The sequence below is a fragment of the Lathyrus oleraceus genome, chromosome 5 (assembly GCF_024323335.1).
Source record: "Lathyrus oleraceus cultivar Zhongwan6 chromosome 5, CAAS_Psat_ZW6_1.0, whole genome shotgun sequence".
Classification (NCBI taxonomy): domain Eukaryota; kingdom Viridiplantae; phylum Streptophyta; class Magnoliopsida; order Fabales; family Fabaceae; genus Lathyrus; species Lathyrus oleraceus.
Genome location: NC_066583.1, coordinates 649,446,198 through 649,467,681, shown reverse-complemented (window position 1 = coordinate 649,467,681; position 21,484 = coordinate 649,446,198).

Here is a 21,484-nt window from a genome sequence, read left to right as displayed (position 1 = left end):
TACTTCAGGAAAGAAAGTCACTCTCGTCAATGTGCTTCATGTCCCTAGCATGAATAAGAACCTTGTTAGTGGGGATTTTGGGAAAACTGGGCATTAAATCTATTTATGAATCGGGAAAACTTATATTGACCCGTAAAGTATTTGTTGAAAAAATATATCCCGCTGAGGGAATGATCAAACTATGTACTACCGACAATATTATTAATGAAATTTCTACTTCTGCTTACATGCTTGAATCTGTTTCTCTATGGCAGAATAGACTAGCACATTCCGGTATTAGTTCTATGAAGAGACTAATTAAATCTGGATTAATTTCATGTAATATAAATTCTTTCAAAAAATGTGAATTATGTGTTAAATCAAAGATGATTAAGAAACCTTTCAAAAGTGTTGAAAGAAATACAAATTTACTTGATCTTGTACACTCAGATTTGTGTGAATTTAATGGCATGTTAACTTGTGGGGGAAATAGGTATTTTATTACATTCATCGACAATTCTTCTAGATACACACACGTATATCTCTTAAATCATAAAGATGATGATTTTAATGCCTTTAAGATTTATAAAGCAGAAGTGGAAAATCAATTAAGTAGAAGTATCAAAGTCCTTAGAAGTGATAGGGGCGGTGAATACTTTTCTATTGAATTCGATGCATTTTGTGAAGAACATGGCATAATACATGAATGTTTGGCACCTCGCTGTAGCAACCTGAAAAATACAGTGCACGAAAAAACAACCGGCGAAAGAAAATGACAGAAGAGTCGCCACCGTGCGTTATTCATCCCAAAGGAGGGAAAGGAAACGCTCGAAGTAAACCTGAAAAAGGAAAGGACAAGACGGGGTCTCGCAACCAAATCTTGGGTTCGGGAGTCGGTTATGCGAAGGGAAGGTATTAGCACCCCTACGCATCCGTAGTACTCTACGGGATCCACTTTTGTAGTTCTTGTCTAAAGGGTGTGAGCTTATCTTGTGCTGTTTACCAAAAAAAAGGGTTAAATGAAAATGACTCGCGTGGATGTCGCATCCACTGCATACGTATCTCATCTGAATATGAGAATTAGAGTCTTCGTAGCTCGGCTGACCTATGGGTTGGGGGGATGTGTGCTCTCTAAGACATCGCGTCGTATGCCTACGTATCTCATCTGGAATGAGAATCAGAGCAAGCCGTAGTTCGGCTAACTATGGGGTTATGGATTGGGTTTTGGACGAACGACGTCACTACGCAATCTACCAGATGCTCGACCTTTGGAGACTTACTCGCCTGTAGTAGAAGGAGTTAACGTGTTGCTTTGGGTTTTAGGGTTTGGGATGCTCAAGGGCAAAAAGGCAGTCCTTGACGAAGGAACCGCGCTACCTGCAGGGATACGAACACATACAAAACAAACATGTATAAAGTAAATGTGCCAACAAGGGGCTCAGAAGTAAATAAACAAAAGAAAACAAATCCCTCCTATCGAGGTCTTTCAGCTAAGAAAGCGATAAAATGCGGAAAAGAGGTAAAAGTACCACACGGATAAAGATCCGAAGTAACAACAATTAAAGGAGTAAGAAACCCAGGGATCTCCCAAGCTAATGCCATCAAAGAAAGGTGAGTCAGTACAGGTAATCGGAATGAACCTCCAGGGGGTATCCCACAAATAAAGTGGGAAAACCACGCAAACCATCTCTGCAAGAGTCTATGAGCCCTCACAAAAACTCACAAAAGGGTTAGTGAAACACGATAAGCATTTTTTTTCATGGATAACAGTATGGTTTCAGAAACCTCAAACCCTGTGGCATACATTTCAGAAATCATGTGATTAAACATTCAAGGCATAGGTTTCACTCATTCATGCATAATTAAACCCGTGGGCAAAAACATAATGAAATTCATCCATCATACCTCATACATTCAGATGATCCAAATTAAGAGCATAAAATTATGGGAATGAGGCAAACCTGATGGGAGAGACCGGTTGAAATCAAATGGCACAGATGGATTTGCAAACCAATGTCAGGGTTTGCGTGAGATGAAAGTGTGTGAGTCAGATTGAATTTTTCAGAGCTGCCTGGGGGTTGCTCTGAGTTCTCTGTCAGGTTTCTCTTCAGGTTTTGTCCAGGGTTTTGTTTCAAGGAAACCTCAGAGTATTTTGCTTCTCTTCATTTTTTCCAGGGTTCTTCTCTCACTATCTTTTTCCTGCCAGGGTAATAGGAATGGAATGAAATTTTGCTTCACTGACACTCTGAATTTATAACCTGATTTTTGTGGACCTGTGGGCTCAAATGAGAGAGGTCCAAGTCCAAGTTTTTTCTATTATATTTTATTTATTTTTTTATTATTATATTTATTTATTTATTTATTTATTTATTTATTTTCATTTTTTTCCGTTTTTTTTAAATAAAGTTTCTTGGATCTAATTCTGATTGACATGATGAAATGCAATATGAAATGCTAAATGAATGCATGAATGAGGAGGGCAAATTTTGGGGTGTTACAGCTGCCCCTATTCAATCATCAACTAACCCGAGTAGGATGAAAGCGAACAGCTTATCAGACAAACGGGGTGAGCTGTGATTGAATACCAAAGACAGACCTAAAATTTGCGCTCCGAGAACACCACAAAAACGCGAAAATACACCGCGTTGTTTCTTTTTCTTCCGATCCTCTGGCTGGATCTGAATCAGTCTTCTGGCTTAATCTGGAGTGTCGATCCTCTGGCTGAACCTATACTCAATTTAGTCCTCTGGTTGGATATTAATGTTGATCCTCGGGCTGGATACGGTTTTGATCTTCTGGCTAGATCTTCTTTGATCTTCTGGCTAGATCTCCTTCGTTTCGATTCTCTGGCTGAATCTATTTCCTTTGATTCTCTAGCTGAATCTACTTCGATCTTCTGGCTAGATCTGAATTGTTGCGATTTTCGATCTTCTGGCTAGATCTTCTTTGTTTCGATTCTCTGGCTGAATCTACTTCGATCTTCTGGCTAGATCTGGATTGTTTTGATGATAAATTCCGATCATTAGGATCCCGCATCTGAGGCATGCGCTGGTTGACCCTCTTTTGAAATCTATACCCAACCTTCATATTAGATATGCAGCTTCGAGAATATTCCACTTTTGGGCTTCGTACATATTCTTCGGGCTAGAACATGTTGTAACGACTCCTCAATTAGACTTGGGCTTGCTGGGGAAATAAAGCTTGTAGGCGACTTCACTAGGGAATCTTCAAATTAAGCCTTAGGCTGGCTTACTGGAACACGATTCTCAGGCTGAATCTTCGAAATGACCCTCAGGCTGGATCACTGGAACACGATTCTCAGGCTGAATCTTCGAAATGACTCTCAGGCTGGATCACTGGAACACGATTCTCAGGCTGAATCTTCGAAATGACCCTCAGGCTGGATCACTGGAACACGATTCTCAGGCTGAATCTTCGAAATGACCCTCAGGCTGGATCATTGGAAAACGATTCTCAAGCTGAATCTTCAAAACGACCCTCAGGCTGGATCACTCACGCTTGATCCTCTGGCTGGATCTCATGACCTTGGTTGTAAAGTAATTCTTCAGTCTGCTTGGAAGAACCTGTTTATCAGCTTATGTGTATGCTTGATATGATATGCATGCAAATGCAAATGTTATGCATGGTGTAAAAAGAAATCTGCTTGGGGAAGCAAACTCCGGTAGGGAACAGATCGCTGTATCAATCCTTGAATGCTCTGTGGGGAATGATCCGTCTGCCGGAACCAATGAGCCACTAAAAATAAATTGACTGCTTGAAAAGTTGACCTTGCGGGGGGAGTATCAACTATGGAAACTTTGTTCGGCGAGGCTCTGTGAGGAGAGTCTGTGGGGAAAACACTTCCTGGGGAAATGTCGTAGGAAACGACCTTTGCTGGGGATATGAACTTGCTAATCGCCCTCAAGCTGGGGATTAACAAATCTGTTAAAAATAATCTGCTGGGGAATGAGATGAACACTGGGAACACCACCCTCTCATTTGTTGGTTATGCAACCACTCTGCTGTTGCTAGGAAGATACAGTCTGACACTGTCAACTCCGCTAGGGATATATAGTCTGGATACTGTCAACTCTGCTGGGGAACATGCTCTGCTGAGGAGAGACTTTGTCAACCGCTTAGGGATGAGGATTCATGACTTGACATCCGGTTCCTGTGACCTGTAACCAAAAATACACGTATGCCTCGGGGGAATTACTCGGTTTGAATTCACCGTCCGGGATTAAGCACATTCAAAGCAATTTTAAATGTTTTCCTATGCAAATCATCTGCAAAAGCCACCATTATGTTCATATGCAATATGTTTTATCAAAAATTCGGACATTTTTGCAAACAAACTGATAAATGAAAAATAAAGAGGCTCTTTAACTGAATTATTCGACTCTTACTGGGGAGAAAATTTGTGCCAGGAATAGGCGAGGGTATTAGGAAGCTGATCCCTGAAAAGAGGTGATCGCTATAAAAAGAGAACTATCCTAATGACAATAGGGATACGGGGTCCCACCGAGTTTTGACTCTGCTATGGCTCGTATGTCCTCAAGACGCTCTGCTCATCTTGCTTTCTGAAGTGGATGATTAGTCGATCTTTAACCTTCGAAGATTGCCGGATTGAATGAAACGGTGATATAACACTGATGAACTCAGATCACAGTCATTCGCTTATTCCCTAACTTTTGCCTGGATCGCCCCCTTTTCGGGTTTTCAATCCACCGGGATACCCATTTTTGCCTGAGCCGCCCTTTTGGGTTTTCGACTCACCGGGTGTACTCTTTTTTTATATCCCTAATTTTTCCCAAACCTCTTTATTCTTTTTTTTTTGGTTCGTCGGGATGCCCTTTTTTTGCCTGGACTATTCTTTTTATCGTCTAGCGGGTCTATTTTATGCGAAGTATTTTTTTTAACTGCGTCTGAGTTAATAGGGGACGGGAATCCTTCGCCATCCATGGTTGTTAGCATCAAAGCTCCGCCATAGAAAATCCTTTTAACCACGTACGGACCCTCATAGTTCGGTGTCCATTTGCCCCAGTGATCTGTGTTGGGAGGAAGAAATCTTTTGAGTACCAATTCACCGACTTGATACCCCCGAGGGCGCACTTTCTGACCAAATGCTTTCTTCATTCGTCTCTGACCGAGATACGTCAATTCTGGGTACGTAGTTCCAGCATAGCACCTTAATCGTCGAAGACAAGGTAAACAAAGCATCAGCAAATTGGTTTTCTTCAAAAGAAAGTCAACAATCTTCTCGTGTAGTCTCTGTAAGGAGCCAGATGATGCTGAGGTGTATACCATTTCCCGTTGGTTTGATTGATGACCAAAGCTGAATCCCCGTATACATCCAGGGTTTTAATCTATATATTGACGGCTTCCTCAAGTCTTAGGATACAAGCTTCGTATTCGGCTTCATTGTTGGTGCAGGGAAAAGTTATTCTGGTACTAAATGGCATATGAACCCCCTTCCGGTGTGATCAACACTACACCAACTCCGCGACCATTGACGTGGACCGTCCCATCAAACATCATAACCCATTTGGATTCAGGGTCAGGCCCCTCCTCTGGGAGTGGTTCCTCTCAATCTTTCGATTTGAGAAACATGATGTCCTCATCAGGAAAGTCAAACCTCATAGGTTGGTAATCATCAATCGGTTGCTCTGCAAGATAGTCTGACAAGACACTTCCCTTGATGGCTTTTTATGAAGTGTATTGGATTTCATACTCTGTCAATATCATTTGTCACCTAGTAACCTTTCCGGTAAGTGCTGGATTTTCAAAAATATACTTGACTGGATCCATTTTTGATATCAATAGAGTCGTGTGAGTCAACATATACTGTCTTAGTTGGCGAGCAGCCCATGCCAAAGCGCGGAAAGTTTTCTCGAGCAATGAGTATCTTTGTTCACGGTCGGTAAACTTTTGCTAAGGTAGTATATTACATGCTCTTTTCGACCTGACTCGTCATGCTGACCAAGCACACAACCCATTGACCTTTCTAACACAGTCAAGTACATGATCAACGGTCTTTTCTCTCGGCCTGTAGACTTGCCCCAATCTTGATCTCTTTCTTGTCGTCTGCGGTACCGATGTTGACGGTCTCAATCACCTCATGATAAGGTGTAATAGCTCGGTCCTCCTGTTTCAACAATCTGGCTAACCCTTCAGGCAATTCACAATCTTCCTCAACCCCTTCTTCGGCTTAATAGATAGGATTGTCGAAGTCATACTTGGCCATAGCAGTGTCGTTAGTAGTGAGATCCGGGTGGTCCGCTCTGCATGATGGAGGATCATGCTTTACCTTAGAATGAGAGTTTTTTTTTGGAAAGAAAGAAAAAACGAAAAAAGAAACATTGCCATTTTTTTGTAAAAAAAAAAACTGAAAGAAAGAGAACACAAAATTGTTTGCAAAAGCCATCATTTATTGATGATAAAAATAATTACGAAATGTAACTAAATGGATGGCCCTACAAATGAGCCATTACACCTTGGGAAAAGTGTAAGACTTTATTATGCATGTAATAAAGGAAAACAATAAAAATCACTCTTTCAGTAGAGTAACCCGGACGGTTTTTTCAAACGACCAATTGTCGAGCTTTTCTCCCGGGACACACGGGCGAATCCAGCTATCTAAGTCACAGTCATTGTCAGCCTTGTCTTCATCTGCAGCATTGACGATGTGGGGAGAAACCAAACCCCCGCTGGAGAGAGTACCGATTTCATTCTTCTGAGATCCCGGAGCATACCCCAATCCAAACTTGTCTTCTTTGATGACTGGCTCCACAAATTTGCCCCAGCCTTGGGCATTACCAGCTTTAACCACTTCGATAGCTTGCTTGTATGAAGAGATAGAAGTCCCGACCTTCTCAAACTCAGGTGAAAAGACAGCTTCGGGCGCGACCTCATTGATGTTTATGGCTTCGAAGCCCTGACACAGCATCTCGTGCATCTCGCCGTCCATCTCTACATACTTAAATGTAGACAGGTGGCTAACAAAAATATCCTCTTCACCACAGACAGGGACGACCTGACCTTCTAGTTCATATTTGAGCTTCTGGTGGAGGGTAGAAGTAACAGCACCGGCAACATGAATCCAAGGCCGACCTAGCAGACAGCTATAAGCAGGCTGGATATCCATCACATAAAAGGTACTTTTGAATACCTGCGGCCCAATCTTAACTGGCAACTCAACTTCGCCAAAGACAGCTCTCTTAGAGCCATCAAATGCCCTCACAACTAAGTAACTTGGCCTCAGGATGGTGTCATCGCAATCCAACTTCATTAAGGCTTTCTTTGGAAGAACATTCAGAGAAGAGCCTGTATGCAAGGTGTTGTTGTGATTCCTGCCCTCAGATGTCAGGTCATTATCGGTGAAACCTAGCCCCCGGCTAGCGTTTACATTGGAAACTACCGACTCCATAGGCCATATTCAGTACTATCAACAAGGCTGCTCTGTGCGCCTCAGAGAACAGCAATAGTGAGAGAATGGAGATCTTTGAGGGTGTCTGATTTAGCTGGTCGACTACCTTGTAGTCACTTTTCTTGATAATCCTCATAAACTCATCCACTTCCTTCTCGAATGCGATCTTAGGAGGATCTTCCTCAGCAGTAACCTCTTCGGTGGCCATCTGTTTCCCTTTAGCCTTGGCAGCTGCCTCGACTTCAGTATTCGCGCGTACTGTTGATGGTGCAAATAGGCGTCCACTGCGAGTGAAGCCACCAACCCCTCCAACATTGTCTACAACGGAGCTACCAATGTCAATGTCTTCTTTGTTAACTTTCTGCTGTAACACCCTTCTAAAATACCCCAAATATTTAATTAAAATAACAACGGATTAATCAGAGTAATATGCAATCAAGGGTGTCACACAATTATTTCACACCATTCATCATAGTATTTAGTCATGCTCATTATTTAACTCAAAACATAAGGTATTGCACAATACGCAGCGGATAGAGATCAAATCGATCATTCAAAACATGTAACATATTACATGTAAAATCATTCAACAAAATAAAAACATCCCGTCCCGATGTTACATCTATCAGAGCACGACCCACTAAGGAGACTACACTAGACTCCAAGCATTAACTTCTACTCAACTCACTGCTCGTTACCTGAAAAATAGTGTAAGGGTGAGTTCCTCAATCGATATAACAAGCATTATAAAATATCATGTAATGCTAAGTAAATAACACATTTCATCACCCAAATCAGATTACACATTCAGCAACGGCAATACCAACTCAATCATACTCAACGTCAACACAACACACAACACACAACACACGTATAATACTGGAATACATCCATTCATATTATACGCCATACATCAATTATGCAATGAGACTCCATGCATGCGGTACCGACTATTTATGAACATATAGTTCACCTCACCGTCCAAATCCAGGCACGGCTACCAAGCCCACTAGTCCCACTCATTTGAGACCTAGTGACTCACTCACTAATTCCTCACCATGGGAATTAGCTACCACCCCAAATGGGTCATGCTATGCACGCTAATCACCTAGCATGCAAACATCAACAACAGTCCAAAATGACTAACTCACTAATTCCTCACCATGGGAATTAGCTACCACCCTAAGGCCACAATATGCATGCTAATCATCTAGCAATGCAACATCAACAACAAAATCCACAATGGATATATATGCTCACACTCTAAGCCATACAACAGTCCATTCACAATTGCATACATAACATGTACATTCACAACATTATGCATACCATCAAACATCATTAACACATGTATCAAAACATCATATCATGTCAAATAATTAACCACAGTATTAGCACACTCTACTAATACCTATACTGCTCAAAATAGCGGGAATTAATCCCTATTACATCATACGCCACTATAGGCCAAACATCAATTATGTACACAACATTAAAATGTCAATTTTCTCACTTTTCAACAGTGTTAACCGGTTAACGCCCTGGGTTAACCGGTTAACGCAGCACAAACACACTTTCTGGCAAAACGCAACAGTGTTAACCGGTTAACGCCCTGGGTTAACCGGTTAACGCAGGCAAAACAGCACTAATTTCACAGTTCGCAACAGTGTTAACCGGTTAACACCCTGGGTTAACCGGTTAACGCAGACAAAACAGCAGTTCCTGCGCTAACACAAAGCAGAATGCAGAATTCTCCGCATTTTCCGCCGTTGGAGGACTTCCGGACCTCCGAATCCAATTCCGTAAAAAGCTATACGTTAGGGAAATTACAACACTCTCAATTACAGGTTCAAATTTCAGTTTTTACACAGCATATCCATCACAATTTTCAGCATTCAACAATCCCAATTAGGGTCAATTCAACGGTTTATCACTACCCATTACATGCTAACCCATAATACCCATTAAACGACGATAAACCCCCCTTACCTGAGTTAATCCGGCGAATCTTTAAGCTCCAAGCTCTTCTCTTCTTCAACCCTCTTCTTCTTGCTCTGCCTCTTGCCCTTTTCCTCTTTCAGCCGCTTCTCTGAGTTTCACGTGAAAACCTTATTTTCCAAATGAAACTCTTTTTCCTTATTCCAACTTATATATTTTCCAAATTATATTATTATTCAAATAATAATAATAATTCAATAATTCCAAAATAATAATAATAATAATAATCCAATTATCTAATTAAATTAATAAATATATTATTAACTTAATTTAAATAATTATCATATTATTATCGGGGTGTTACAACTCTCCCCCACTAAAAGAGTTTTCGTCCTCGAAAACATACCTCAAGCGAACAACTCTGGGTAAGACTCCTTCATCTTACTCTCAAGTTCCCAAGTCACATTGCCACCTGCTGGTCCTCCCCAAGCTACCTTCACCAAGGCAATCTCTTTACCCCGCAACTGCTTCAACTCTCGATCCTCGATCCTCATAGGTGATGTTTCAACAGTCAGGTTATCTCTCACCTGTACATCATCTACTTGGACTACATGCGACGGATCATGAATGTACCTCCTCAACTGAGACACATGAAAAACCTCATGCAAATTCGCAAGCGACGGCGGTAAAGCGATACGATAGGCTACCTCCCCTATCCTCTCCAAAATCTGATAAGGACCAATAAATCGAGGTGTCAACTTCTTCGACTTCAAAGCTCGACCAACCCCAGTTATCGGAGTAACACGAAGAAACACATGATCTCCCTCTTGGAACTCAAGTGACTTCCTCCTCTTGTCGTGATAACTCTTCTGACGACTCTGAGCAATCCTCATCTTCTCCTGAATCATCTTAATCTTTTCCGTAGTTTGTTGAACAATCTCCGGTCCAACCACAGCACTCTCACCGGACTCATACCAACATAAAGGTGTCCGACATCTCCTACCATACAAAGCTTCAAACGGTGCCATACCAATGCTCGAATGAAAACTATTGTTGTAGGTAAACTCAATCAAAGGCAAATAACAATCCCAAGCACCTCCTTTTTCCAAAACACAAGCCCTCAAAAGATCCTCTAGTGACTGAATCGTCCTCTCAGTCTGGCCATCAGTCTGCGGATGATATGCAGAACTCAATCTCAGCTTAGTTCCCAAAGCCCTCTGCAAACCTTCCCAGAACTTCGATGTAAATCTAGGATCTCTGTCCGAAACAATACTCGACGGAATACCATGCAAACTTACAATCTTCTCAATATACAACTCAGCCAATCTCTCTAACGGATAATCCATTCTGATCGGAATGAAATGAGCCGATTTTGTCAATCTATCAACAATCACCCAAATAGCTTCAAAATTCTTACTTGTCCTCGGTAAACCAGAAACAAAATCCATACTGATACTATCCCACTTCCACTCTGGAATAGCCAACGGTTGCATTAGCCCAGACGGCTTCTGATGCTCAATCTTTGACTTCTGACAAGTCAAACAAGAATAAACAAAACTCGCAATTTCTCTCTTCATTCCCGGCCACCAAAATAACTTTTTCAAATCATGATACATCTTCGTAGCTCCAGGATGAATACTCAGGCCACTACGATGTCCTTCCTCCAGAATACTCTTCTTAAGTTCGGTAACATCCGGAATACACACCCGATTACCAAATTTCAAAACACCATTCTCATCAACTCTGAATTCACCACCTTGACCTTGATTCACTAGAGTCAACTTGTCAACTAAAAGCATATCTGACTTCTGACCCTCTCTAATCTCATCCAGAATACCACTCGTTAACTTCAACATTCCCAATTTAACACTATTGTGAGTACTCTCACACACCAAACTCAAGTCTCTAAACTGCTCAATTAAATCCAATTCTTTAACCATTAACATAGACATATGCAATGATTTCCGACTCAATGCATCAGCCACTACGTTTGCTTTACCCGGATGGTAATTCAAACCAAAGTCATAATCCTTCAGAAACTCTAACCATCTCCTCTGTCTCATATTCAGCTCTTTCTGATCAAACAAATACTTTAAACTTTTATGGTCACTGAAAACCTCAAATCTTGATCCATACAAATAGTGTCTCCATAACTTCAGAACGAACACCACCGCTGCCAACTCTAAATCGTGTGTCGGATAGTTCCTCTCATGAACCCTCAGCTGTCTCGAAGCATAAGCTATAACCTGCTTATTCTGCATCAACACACCATCCAAACCCAACAATGAAGTATCACAGTAAACCTCAAATGATTCCGACGAACTCGGTAATATCAGAATAGGAGCAGTAGTCAACCTTCTCTTTAACTCTTGGAAACCTTCTTCACATTTTGAGTCCCAAACAAATGCTTGCCCCTTTCTAGTCAACATCGTCAACGGTAACGCCAACTTGGAAAATCCCTCAATGAACTTCCTATAATAACCAGCCAAACCAAGGAAACTTCGAATCTCAGCAACAGACTTCGGAGCTTCCCACTTAGATACCGCTTCTATCTTAGAAGGATCAACAGCAACACCACCTCTTGAAATTACATGACCAAGAAAACTAACCTCCTCTAACCAAAATTCACACTTGGATAGTTTAGCAAATAACTTCTTTTCTCGTAGAACTTCTAAAACCACTCTCAAATGCTCAGCATGCTCTTCTTCAGATTTCGAATACACCAATATGTCATCAATAAACACCACAACAAACTTGTCTAGGTACGGATGGAAAATCCTATTCATATACTCCATAAATACTCCAGGCGCATTAGTCACACCAAAAGGCATTACAGAATACTCATAATGTCCATACCTTGTTCTGAAAGCAGTCTTCTGAATATCCTCAGTTTTCACACGGATCTGATGATACCCAGATCTTAAATCTATCTTGCTGAACACACTCGCACCAACCAACTGATCCATCAAATCATCAATCCTCGACAAAGGATACCGATTCTTGATCGTCACTTTATTCAGTTGCCTGTAGTCCACACACAACCTCATAGTACCTTCTTTCTTCTTAACCAATAACACTGGTGCCCCCACGGTGACACACTCGGACGAATAAATTTCTTATCCAACAGATCTTCCAACTGACTCTTCAATTCAGTTAACTCAACAGCAGACATACGGTAAGGAGCCATCGATATCGGCCTAGTACCAGGTACCAAATCAATCGAGAACTCAACTTCACGCTCTGGCGGTAATTCATTCACTTCTTCCAGAAACACATCAGGAAAATTACACACCACGGCTAGATCACAAATCGCCAGTTTATCTTTAGCCTCTAAAGTCGCTAACAGCATAAACAACTCTGCCCCATCTGCTACTACCTCATTCACCTGCCTTGCTGATAGAACCAAACTCCCCCTTTCCTCAATCTCAGGAAAGATCACAGTCTTATCAAAACAGTTGATAGAAACTCGGTTAAACACCAACCAGTTCATTCCCAAGATAACATCAATCTGCACTAGTGGAAGACACACAAGGTCTATCCCAAAGTCTCTACCAAAAATACTCAAAGGACAATTCAAACAAACTGAAGTAGTAGTCACTGAACCCTTCGCAGGAGTATCAATCACCATACTACCATGCATCTCAGATATCTCTAACTTAAGTTTCACAGCACAATCCAAAGATATAAAGGAATGAGTAGCACCGGTGTCAATAATAGCTACAAGAGGAAAGCCATTAATATAACACGTACCTCGGACCAAACGATCATCTACAGAAGTCTCAGAACCCGATAAAGCAAAGACCTTGCCTCCTGACTGGTTCTCTCTCTTTGGCTTAGGACACTGTGGACTGATATGACCCACCTCTCCACAGTTGAAGCAAGTCACAGTCTTCGACCGACACTCTGCAGCCAAATGACCACCTTTGCCACACTTGAAACATTTCTTCTCAGCACTGGTACACTCATGGACACGATGTCCAGCCTGACCACATCTGTAACACTTAGCAGGAGCACCAGAGTCTCCCCCACTATGCTTCTTCATCCCACTCTGACTCTGGAAACCTCTGCCAACTGCATACGGTTTCCCACGATCATTCTGATTCTTGCCTCTTCTATCAACCCTCTGCTGATAGCTCTCCGCTCTGGCTTTGGAATCCTGTTCAAAAATCCTGCAACAGTCGACCAAGTCAGAAAACACTCTGATCCGCTGATATCCAATAGCCTGTTTGATCTCGGGACGCAACCCGTTCTCAAACTTCACACATTTCGAAAATTCTCCAGCAGCCTCATTATAGGGAGTGTAATACTTCGACAGCTCTGTGAACTTAGCAGCATACTCAGTAACAGACCGATTGCCCTGCTTCAATTCCAAGAATTCTATCTCTTTCTTTCCTCTGACATCCTCTGGAAAGTACTTCCTCAGGAATCTCTCTCTGAACACAGCCCAAGTGATCTCAGCATTCCCAGCAGTTTCCAACTCAGTGCGGGTAACAACCCACCAATCATCAGCTTCTTCTGACAGCATATGCGTACCGAACCTGACCTTCTGGTTATCGGCACACTCAGTCACTCGGAAGATCCTCTCGATCTCCTTTAACCACTTCTGAGCGCCATCTGGATCGTATGCTCCCTTGAACATTGGAGGATTGTTCTTCTGGAACTCACTCAGTTGACGAGCAGCTCCCATTCCCACAACATTCGGATTCCCTCCAAGTACTCCAGCTAGCATACCTAGAGCCTCAGCAATCGCAGCATCATCTCTACCTCTTCCAGCCATCTCTATTCTGAAAACCCAACAAACTAAAACAATAAGTACTGATAGGGTTACACAACACCTATCCCGTACAGGGGAAACAGAATAATTACGACTCGACTCGACCGGCTATGCTCTGATACCACTAATGTAACACCCTTCTAAAATACCCCAAATATTTAATTAAAATAACAACGGATTAATCAGAGTAATATGCAATCAAGGGTGTCACACAATTATTTCACACCATTCATCATAGTATTTAGTCATGCTCATTATTTAACTCAAAACATAAGGTATTGCACAATACGCAGCGGATAGAGATCAAATCGATCATTCAAAACATGTAACATATTACATGTAAAATCATTCAACAAAATAAAAACATCCCGTCCCGATGTTACATCTATCAGAGCACGACCCACTAAGGAGACTACACTAGACTCCAAGCATTAACTTCTACTCAACTCACTGCTCGTTACCTGAAAAATAGTGTAAGGGTGAGTTCCTCAATCGATATAACAAGCATTATAAAATATCATGTAATGCTAAGTAAATAACACATTTCATCACCCAAATCAGATTACACATTCAACAACGGCAATACCAACTCAATCATACTCAACGTCAACACAACACACAACACACAACACACGTATAATACTGGAATACATCCATTCATATTATACGCCATACATCAATTATGCAATGAGACTCCATGCATGCGGTACCGACTATTTATGAACATATAGTTCACCTCACCGTCCAAATCCAGGCACGGCTACCAAGCCCACTAGTCCCACTCATTTGAGACCTAGTGACTCACTCACTAATTCCTCACCATGGGAATTAGCTACCACCCCAAATGGGCCATGCTATGCACGCTAATCACCTAGCATGCAAACATCAACAACAGTCCAAAATGACTAACTCACTAATTCCTCACCATGGGAATTAGCTACCACCCTAAGGCCACAATATGCATGCTAATCATCTAGCAATGCAACATCAACAACAAAATCCACAATGGATATATATGCTCACACTCTAAGCCATACAACAGTCCATTCACAATTGCATACATAACATGTACATTCACAATATTATGCATACCATCAAACATCATTAACACATGTATCAAAACATCATATCATGTCAAATAATTAACCACAGTATTAGCACACTCTACTAATACCTATACTGCTCAAAATAGCGGGAATTAATCCCTATTACATCATACGCCACTATAGGCCAAACATCAATTATGTACACAACATTAAAATGTCAATTTTCTCACTTTTCAACAGTGTTAACCGGTTAACGCCCTGGGTTAACCGGTTAACGCAGCACAAACACACTTTCTGGCAAAACGCAACAGTGTTAGCCGGTTAACGCAGGCAAAACAGCACTAATTTCACAGTTCGCAACAGTGTTAACTGGTTAACACCCTAGGTTAACCGGTTAACGCAGACAAAACAGCAGTTCCTGCGCTAACACAAAGCAGAATGCAGAATTCTCCGCATTTTCCGCCGTTGGAGGACTTCCGGACCTCCGAATCCAATTCCGTAAAAAGCTATACGTTAGGGAAATTACAACACTCTCAATTACAGGTTCAAATTTCAGTTTTTACACAGCATATCCATCACAATTTTCAGCATTCAACAATCCCAATTAGGGTCAATTCAACGGTTTATCACTACCCATTACATGCTAACCCATAATACCCATTAAACGACGATAAACCCCCCTTACCTGAGTTAATCCGGCGAATCTTTAAGCTCCAAGCTCTTCTCTTCTTCAACCCTCTTCCTCTTGCTCTGCCTCTTGCCCTTTTCCTCTTTCAGCCGCTTCTCTGAGTTTCACGTGAAAACCTTATTTTCCAAATGAAACTCTTTTTCCTTATTCCAACTTATATATTTTCCAAATTATATTATTATTCAAATAATAATAATAATTCAATAATTCCAAAATAATAATAATAATAATAATCCAATTATCTAATTAAATTAATAAATATATTATTAACTTAATTTAAATAATTATCATATTATTATCGGGGTGTTACATCTGCCCCTAGCAGTAGATATCAGCCCCATAGTGCCACGGGATAGCACTGTCTTTCTCATACGGAACGGGTCCTGGTATTGTGATGGTGATCAGACCAACCAAAGTCGGTTGAGGGCTGTCAGAGTAAATTGCAACTGGTGCTGAACTTTCGATGTTCACCGCTGCTGGTTCTGTACTTTCTGGGAAATATATTGTTGTCGGAGCGAGTCTCTCGGGAACATATATTTCTTCAGGAGTGAAATAAAACGTCACCGTCGATACATCATTCTTCACTGGACGGGCCTGATCGAACTGAAGACAACCTTCATCTATCAGTTGCTGAATACCCCTTCTCAAACTGTCACATCCGTTTTCGGCAGCTTGACAATTTCTGCATTCTTCCCCACAACCCGGGAAAATCTGTCCTTTCAGAAGTCGGTCTTTAACCACCTGTCATACCCCAAAATTTGCCCGTCAATATTACAAGGCATTTTTTTCAAGGCACTCTGACTTATTTTGCAAGGCATTGATCTTAAAGGAACGAAAGCCCAGCTCACAACAGGCCCAATCCAGAAAAGGCCCAAACTAGCTTGCTCGCTAGGCGAGCAACTCCTTCTCCTAGCGAAGCTTGCGAATACCAGAATTATTGGGCTTCATTTTGAGCCCATTAGGTCACAGATGGCCTGCTCGCTAGGCGAGCACATCCTTCGCCTAGCGAACCCTTCGCTACACGCTCGCCTAGCGAAGCTTACGATATAACAGATTTTCGGGCTTCATTCTGAGCCCATTAGGTCACAAAAAGAGTATTATAAATACCCTAACTGCAGTCAGAAAGGGGGACGAAAAACAGAGGAAGATGGACCGAAACCCTGGCATAGAAACCCTAGAGACTATTCCAGAGAAGTCGGAGTAAAGAAACCCTGACGGCCACTCATCCGCACCGAAGTTACCGCCGCCCAACTCCATCCGATACCAATAGTGGTCAGTCCCTTCAACATCGCAGCTCAGTTGCAACAGGTTTGCGCATCACTACTGTTTATACTTCCTATCCGTAATCTCTAAACACATAATGCATCATGATTGAACTTTTGGATATGTGATTAGATTTTGCATGTGAGTTTAAGTATGCCTGAATATCCTGAATATTGGACCATGTTGTTTCTGTAATTGAATGCAATAGGGCGTGCCGCAGGCTGAGATCATACTGTTCTGAAATTCAAAACCCGCAGCCGCTCGCTAGCACATCGCTAGGCGAGCATGCAGCGAGTATTCGCTAGGCCTTCACTAGGCGAGGCAGAGGTGAACGTGACAGTCGCTAATGTTTCGTTTGTTCCGTGCTACGTTTATCTGATCTATTCCATTGTAATCATGCACTGTTTTGCCTGACATTCTTGCTGCTGTGTTTTCTTTTGTGGTGTAATCCTCGATTGCACCCCGATTTGGTATTTTAACCCGTTTGCTGAATTTTGTAAAGGTTCACATATCCCAGGAAAAGATTGCTGTTTAGGTCTTCCACTTTATTTGTGGGGTACCCTTGTGGAGATTCACCATAAATTAGTTAATCGATTTTAATGTATTAAATTTAATGTATTAATTTTAATGTATTGATTTTAATGTGGGGATTCATCCTAATTACCTAATTACCTTTAAAATACGGCCTCTAAATATGTGATCTTGGACCTCTCTTTTGCCTTACGATATCACGGTATTACGGTCATGTCCCGCGAATGTGGGGATATACTTAGCAAAGACCCTTCGATTAAATCATCATAAAATAAATCATAGTCCCTCGGGTGTTGCCTTCGAATATGTGATTTCGTCCCTCGATGACCCTTCGGTGTAGCCAACGGTTAAATGATGATCGTCCCTTCGAATGCTAAGATATCCTTACAACTGTTGCTTTCAATGACCAATCGACGACCCTACGATGACCCTTTTACATCCAAAGGATAAAACTACTTACTCCTCAATAGTAAGGACAGTTTTATCCTCATAAGGATAGGAAATGCCCATAAAGACCTTAGGTAGGTATAACTCTTAATTGCTGAATCCCAACTCAAAATACTTTTTCACACTTCATAAAACATCCACTAGAAAATCACCACTTGGTATACATTCACACTAGTATCGTTACCAAGTTATATTTTTCTAAACCGTTTTCAAAATTAAATGAGATAAATACTTTGTATACATTCATACGAGAATCATTACAAAGTTAAACTCTCTTTTCAAAACATTTTTAAGCAATTCACCAACACTTTTTCAGACAAAAATATAAGTGATCCAGCAATTAAGAGCCCATGGATAACCATGGATACAAAGGGTGCTAACACCTTCCCTTTGTATAATGTACCTCCCGAACCCAAAATCTATTGAGGTCTTTCCTGTTCTTTTCCACCTTTCCTTATTGGATAAAAGAAAAGTCGGTGGGGACTCTTGCTATCCGCGACATTGTGATAAAAAGCAAAACACCCCAAGTCAGTTCACCGTATGACAGAACTGGCGACTCTGCTGGGGACAGATAAAAAGAGAGGTTACCTTAAAAACAAGATCACTTATTCCAAATTGTCTGATTTACTTTTAAGGGATTGCTTGGGTATTTTTGAGTGAAAGATCCTACACCCGGATCTAGTGTACCTTAGGTAAGTAGCAATAGATCATCGCGACTATCCGGCGTATACTGGAATGGTTAAAATGATGGCTACGGTTAATGTGACACTTTGGATGTCCTGATGTTCCTCATGTTTACTTGAGGAAAAATTTGGCTTCCGCGTGGTGTCATCAAAACATTAACCAGACCTTTAGAACCCTAATTGACTCATCCTGGCCATTAGAAAGTAGTGAGATAACTGACTTCGGTTCCGACTGGGGTTGGTTGAGACTCGATACTACACTCTTTGAGATTTGACTTTAGGGAAGCTTCGGTCAGCCACTTGGTGTTGCACTGAAGTGGACTTAAAGGAAGGTCAATGATTGGAGATCCTTTTAGAACCCGGTTACTATTCTAGGACAGGTTGAACCCACCAAACTTCAGTGGGGAGGGTACTTACCTATGGAACTCATGCAAGCCTAAAATCTAGGAGTGATTATTGTGTGACTTGTTTGTGCCTGTTATTTACATAACATCATAACAACATAACATCATAACATCATAACATCATGACATCATAACATTGTACTAACCATTTCAAGGACTTAGGGATTTAGCTTTGCCCTGTTAAACAGGTTATGGCTTCCAGGAAGACCATCCGGATCAATTTCGTAGCAACCTCTCCTCGACTGAAGAATTTAGTGTCAGAGCTTCCCGATCATGCTCAGTTCATCAAGAAACACGGTTCCCTCCTCAATTTGGTTGCCACTGGTTTCAAAGAAGATACGATGAGAGTCCTATTCCAGTTCTTCGATCCTAAACATCATTGCTTCACCTTCCTAGATTATCAGTTGGTACCCACACTAGAAGAATTTTCCAGGTTGCTTGGGGTACCTATACTCAATCAAACACCTTTCAGTGGTTTGGAAAAGATTCCGAAGTTTGAAGAGGTTGCCGCAGCTCTACACATGACAAAGTCCGATATTGAAACCAATTGGGTAACAAGAAGGGGAGTTAAGGGTTTACTTGCCAAATTTCTGATAAATAAGGCCCGAGAATTCTTAAAAGTTATGGATGTCCATGCTTTCGAATATGTCCTAGCATTACTAATCTATGGTTTGGTGTTGTTTCCTAATCCAGACCAATTCATAGACATGAATGCTATTAAGATATTTCTCACTCGTAACCCTGTGCCTACCTTGCTTGGAGATAATTTGCATTCCCTTCACACCCGTACTATGAAGAGACAAGGGACCCTCATGTGCTGCGTACCTTTATTGTCTAGGTGGTTTATTTCGCACCTTCCTCAATCAGTCTTGAAGAATGATCAAAATGGGAAATGGTCTCAAAGGATAATGTCGCTCTCCCATTCAGACGTCCGTTGGTGTCCTCATCTCAAAGAAGATGTTATCCTCATCGACCGTTGTGGAGAATTCTCTAATGTACCGCTCTTGGGGATAAGAGGAGGCATTACTTACAACCCAGCTTTAGCCCTCCGTCAATTTGGTTACGCTCGAAGAGATGGTCCACATGAGGTAATTATCCAAGGCACTGTGTTTGACTATGACAACGATCCTCAAGGTCTCCGCCAAAGGTTTGTACGAGCTTGGGGCATGGTGAAAAGAAGCACTTTAGGACAGAAAAACTCTATTCCTATGGAGCCTTATCTCCGATGGGTACGCGCCAGAGCTCGTGAACTTGTCATGCCATATCTTGCAATCGGACCTCAGATTGTCGAACCCGAAACTGAAGGAGGTACTCCTCAGATCATTCCTTATCCAGATATGCCTACCAATGTTGAGGAACTAAAGAGATCCTGGATCTAGTTGAGAGAAGAAAGGGATACTTTTGAGACTCAGTTCGTTGCAGAAAGGAAGAAAGTGTTAGAACTTACCAGTCAACTTAATGAGGAACGAAGACTCAATACATATCTTCGCCCAAAAAGAAGTCGCCCCTGGGAGACTTGAGCTTTCATTGTATTTTTATTATTATTCCTTTTGTAATGAACATTGATCAAAGAAATTAGCAATAAACATTTCTCTCTCGTTGGTGATTTACGCAAAGTTAAATTCCAAAAGTCCTTGAAAACATTTCATACATTGCATAGCATAACATAACACTGCATAACAGGTATTCTACAAGTTCAATGTTCTCACGGTCTTCATTGCAAACAGAAAAATGGATCTCGAACAAACTGTCAAAGATCTCCAGACTCAGAATGCTCAATTCCAGGAGATGATGCTAAGCTTATCCAAGGGGCAGGAGGAACTGAAGGCTCTTTTGCTCGAAAAGAAGAAAGACAAGAAAGCAGTGAGTTTCATTAACCCGGGAAGAAGGCTTAAAAGACAGGCCGCGGGAGTCAAGTTTGGAATTCCGAATGGTCCAGAAGAGGAGACGGAGAATGATTCAGAGGAGGAGAATGTTGATTTCTCCGACCCTGAGGATGACGATGAAGATTACGAAAATGAACAGTACTCTCCAAGAGATGATAAGTACAAGTTGCTGGAAGAACGTATGCTAGCTATGGAGGGTCAGAAGGCGCCCGGTCTGGATTTTGAAAGTTTGGGTCTGGTCTCAGATGTGACCATTCCTCGCAAATTCAAAATCCCCACTGTCATACCCCAAAATTTGCCCATTAATATTTCAAGGCATTTTTCAGGGCACTCCGACTCATTTTTATGACACTGATCTTAAAGGAACAAAGGCCCAGCTCACGAATGGCCCAATCCAGAAAATGGCCCAAACTGGCCTG